At 49.9% G+C, this 4813-nt stretch overlaps 1 pseudogene; it reads left to right on the plus strand.

The window, feature by feature from the left end:
- Positions 1-923: 923 nt before the first annotated feature.
- Positions 924-3335, plus strand: LOC148518180 (uncharacterized; annotated as a pseudogene).
- The last annotated feature ends 1478 nt before the right edge of the window (positions 3336-4813 follow it).

The raw sequence follows: 4813 nt of genomic DNA on the forward strand, positions 1-4813 counted from the left end.
ATTTAGACTTTTAAATATGTCAAAAGATTCTGAAAGGCAGGTGGCTGAGGCCCCTCTTTTGCTATCATGTGTAGCCTGTAAGGCAGGTTTGTCCTCTCAGGACTTTGTGCAAAATGGCTTATGTGTTCGCTGTTTTAGAGAGTCTCCACAGCAATCAAATTTTCCGCCTTCGGGTCAGGAACCCCCTTGGGCTGCTTTTTCCCAGTTCATGGTCCAGGTGGCCGAGAGATTGGCAGTTCCAGCTGCTCCGGGGATGAAAGTTCAGCAGCAATTGCAGCCAGCTGTATTTATGCCTCCTATGTTGCCATCTTGGATGGATATGTATGCGCATGGGCAAGCAGGCCCTTCGTCGTCTTTGACTTTTCAGCAGCCGCCTCAGATAGCCAAACCTGTACGGCCAAAAGCTAGAAGGCGTTTGGCTACACAGGCAAGTCAGGACACAGATTCTGATTTGTCTTCTGAGGAGGATGAAGTATCCTCTCAGGGATCTCTCTCCACAGAAGAGGGGGATCTTTTCCCAGTGACAGATGTCCCATTCTTAATTAGGGCGGTCAAAGCGGTTTTGAATATCGAGGAGGCAGAGCCTATACATAAGAAGGCTCCAGTGTTTAAGCGCCAGAGGGTGGTCAAAGCGGAGTTTCCCGGGTCGGAGCATTTATCGGAACTTTTGGGCAAAAGCTTGGAAGGCTCCGGACAAGAGGTTCCATGTGGCTAAAAAGATTTCGGCTTTATATCCATTTTCTTCTCAGCAGTGTTCTAAATGGGAGGTTCCACCATCAGTGGATACGCATGTGGTACATTTAATGAAGTCTTCCACTTTACCAGTACCTTCAGCCTGTTCCCTTAAACATCCTACTGATAAGAGGCTGGAGGGTTGCCTTAAGACGATTTTTTCAATCTCAGAGGCAGCTACCCGGCCGGCAATGGATACAGCCTGGGTGGCTAGAGCCATAGAAGAATGGATGAAGGCTTTGGCCAAGTCCTTGCCTGAGTTGTCCAAAGAACAGCAGGATATAGTTTCCTATGTAAGGCTTCTTCTTACCTTGGAGAGGCAGCTCTAGATGCAGGGATATTGTCCGCCAGAGCTTCAGCAGCCTCTGTAGTTGCTCGTAGAGCATTATGGTTAAGAGATTGGAAGGCTGATTCAGGGTCCAAGAGGGTCTTAGAGTCTCTACCCTTCACAGGTGGAGTCCTTTTCGGTTCGGAATTGGACAAAATTGTAGCCTCGGTGGCAGCCTCTAAGGCTGCAGGGTTACCGTCAGCATCAGGGTGTAGACAAAGGTCTTCTTCCTTTCATACCTTTCGGCCTCAGGGGAAGGTCAGAGGGCAGCCTTTTGGTAGAGCAGGTGTTGGTAGAAAGCCATCACCTAAAAAGCCCTGGCAAACCAAATGCCCGGGTTCCAAGCCACAGGATAAACCCGTGGCCTGATGGGACGGGCCTCCTCCGGGGGGATCCCAGGGTAGGAGGCTGACTTCTTCAGTTTTTGAAAATCTGGTGTCTCACAACAACAGATGCCTGGGTTCGGGAAATAGATTCCCAGGGTTATGCCCTAACGTTTTGGAGAAGTCCGCCCCAAGGGTTTTTTTCCGTACCCCTGCCTGTGGAGTCGGTGAAAGCATTGGCTATACAGCAAGCTGTTCACTCCCTGTTGAGGATAGGGGTGATTGTCTGAGTGTCACAGGAACAGGTTCAAAAGGGGTTTTATTCCAACCTGTTTCTGGTTCGGAAGCCAAATGGGTCTTTCTGACCAATTCTAAATTTAAGGGACCTCAATACGTTCATACGGGTACCCAGGTTTCATATGGAGACACTGAAGTCAATAGTATTAGCCTTGGAACCAGGGGACTTCATGGTATCCCTTGATATTCAAGACGCTTATTTACATGTGCCCATTGTGGTATCCCATCAACAGTTTCTGCGGTTTGCAGTAGGGCAGGACCATTTTCAGTTTCAGGCATTACCGTTCAGCCTGTCCACAGCCCCACGGGTTTTTACCAAAGTCATGACAGTGATAATGGTAGCCCTCAGGGGCCAGGGCATCAGAGTTTTGCCTTACTTAGTCGATCTCCTTCTGCTAGGGCAGTCTCTGCAGGAGTTGATGAGGCATCTCGAGATGACAGTCTTTTGTTTGCAGAGGCACGGTTGGATTGTGAACTGGAAGAAATCCTTCCTTCAACCAGCACAACAGTTGGTGCACTTAGGAGCACGACTGGACTCGGTAAAGCAGAGATTGTATTTACCGCAAGAGAAGATTGCGGTCCTACAAGGGCGCATACGCAATCTTTTACACAACAGGCAGGTATAAGTGCATGCGGCCATGCAAGTGCTGGGGTCAATGGTATCCACCTTCAGCATGGTGCAATATGCACAATTCCACTCCCGGCCGTTGCAACGGTGTGTTCTCTCATGCTGGAACAGGGATTATCGGTTGATAAAATCTCAGAAGATCTACCTCTCCCCAGAGGTCAGGTTGTCCCTGTCCTGGTGGCTACGGACGGACCACCTCAACCAGAGTCGGCCGTTTTGGATATCGGATTGGACTCTCCTCTCCACCGATGCCAGTCTTCGGGGTTGGGGAGCAGTGTTAGGCCCGCATGTCTTCCAGGGAAGATGGACAAGGGCAGAAAGTTGTCTACCCATAAATGTACTGGAACTGAGGGCAGTTTTCAGGGCATTGGTACAATCCCAGGATCTTGTGCACGGCAAGCCGGTGCAAGTACAGTCCGACAATGTTACCACAGTAGCTTACCTAAATCGGCAGGGAGGCACCCGAAGTCGGGGAGCCATGGCAGAAGTGTCAAGGATCCTAGTATAGGCAGAACGTCATCTTCCTGCGATAACGGCAGTTTTTGTACCAGGAGTACAAAATGTGGAGGCAGACTTTCTAAGTCGGCAGGACATAGACGCGGGGGAGTGGGCTCTCCACCCGCAGGTATTCCAGGTCTTAGTGGACAGATGGGGTCTTCCAGAGATAGACCTTATGGCCTCAAATCGCAACCACAAGGTCCCCAGGTACGGGTCCAGGACCAGGGACCCACGGGCAGACTTCACGGATGCGTTGTCAGTAAGGTGGAAGTTCGGGCTGGCGTATCTTTTTCCGCCTCTAGCTCTTCTTCCAAGGGTGGTCAGAAAACTCAAACAAGAAGACACCATGGTGATATTGATAGCCCCTGCTTGGCCCAGGCACCATTGGTTTACCGATCAACAAAACCTCTCAGTGGACACACCTTGGCCGCTTCCTCTCAGGCGAGATCTGCTGCTACAGGGTCCCTGCTGGTATCCGGATCTCCCTCGGTTAGCTTTGACGGCATGGCTCTTGAGGCCTCCATGTTAAGAGCCAAAGGGTTGTCAGAGCCAGTAATAAAGACCATGATGAGGGCATGAAAGCCTTCTTCGGCCCAGGTTTACTATAGGGTATGGCGTGTTTTTTTTCAATGGTGTAAACTGAGAAAATATAATTTTGGTGTGTTTAGGATCTCCCGTGTACTCGCTTTTTTCCAGTCAGGGTTAGAGCGGGGTCTTCGTCTGGCCTCCCTAAGAGTGCAGGCTTCTGCGCTTGGAGTTTGGTTCCAGCGTAGCGTTGCTTCGTTGCCTGATGTTAAAACCTTTTTTCAGGGAGTTTTGAGGGTGCAGCCTCCGTTTGTTCCTCCGGTAGCACCATGGGACCTGTCTTTAGTTCTTAAGGCTTTACAGGCTTCCCCCTTTGAGCCATTAGAGTCGGTAGATCTCAAATGGTTAACAGCAAAAACAATTTTTCTTTTGGCCATTGCTTCTGCTCGTAGAGTGTCCGACTTGGTGGCCTTGTCAGTTCGCTCTCCTTTTCTGGTTTTCCACCAGGATAGAGCGGTGCTGCAGACCAGAGCTGGATATCTCCCTAAGGTGGTATCACAATTTCATATAAACAAAGAAATTGTGGTCCCAGCTTTTCATGTGCCAGGTCTGTCCTTAGTGAGGCTTCCCTGGATGTTGTACGTGCATTCCGTATGTACGTGGAGCGCACCAGCAAGTTGAGGAAGTCTGATTCTCTTTTCGTTCTTTATGGCTGCCATAAGCGGGGATGGCCAGCCAATAAGCAGACTTTAGCAAGATGGCTTCGTATGACCATATCACAGGCATATACTCAGGTGGATTGTAGGGTGCCAGACTCGATCAGGGCACACTCTACGCAGTCTGTGGGTCCTTCGTGGGCAACCCGCTGGGGCGCGTCTGCGGAACAATTGTGTAAGGCAGCCACGTGGTCGTCTGTCCACACCTTTATAAAACATGCATTTGATACCTTTGCCTCTCAGGATGCCTCCTTTGGACGCAGGATCCTCCTTTCTTCCGAGACACAGGAGCGTTCCCGTCCTTAGGGGTTACTGCTTGGGTATATCCCCAATGTAATGGCTGTGGACCCCATGGACCCCGAAGAAGAAAATAGGAGTTATGGTATAACATACCTTTGTTAACTCCTTTTCTTTGAGGTCCATGGGGTCCACAGGACACCCACCCTAACGCACCTACTGTTAATGGGTAGTTTTGTTGTATCTCTTGAGTGTTTCCCTCGTGGAGAGAATGTCTAGAGAACATATGTCCTTCCTTACCTCTTTTTGCCTTCTCTTGGTGGGCTTTGTGACAAACTGATGCCCTGTGACCAGGGGCGGGGTATATGGGGGAGGACCTAGTGCATCCTGGGAGCTGAGAGCTTGGATTAACTGTTTGGTGCCTGGATGAATCCATAAACCCCAATGTGATGGCTGTGGACCCCATGGACCTCGAAGAAAAGGCGTTAACAAAGGTATGTCATACCATAACTCCTATTTTTAATTAACA

The sequence above is a fragment of the Taudactylus pleione genome, unplaced genomic scaffold (genome assembly GCF_031769625.1).
Source record: "Taudactylus pleione unplaced genomic scaffold, aTauple2 ptg000201l, whole genome shotgun sequence".
In the NCBI taxonomy this organism is placed as follows: domain Eukaryota; kingdom Metazoa; phylum Chordata; class Amphibia; order Anura; family Myobatrachidae; genus Taudactylus; species Taudactylus pleione.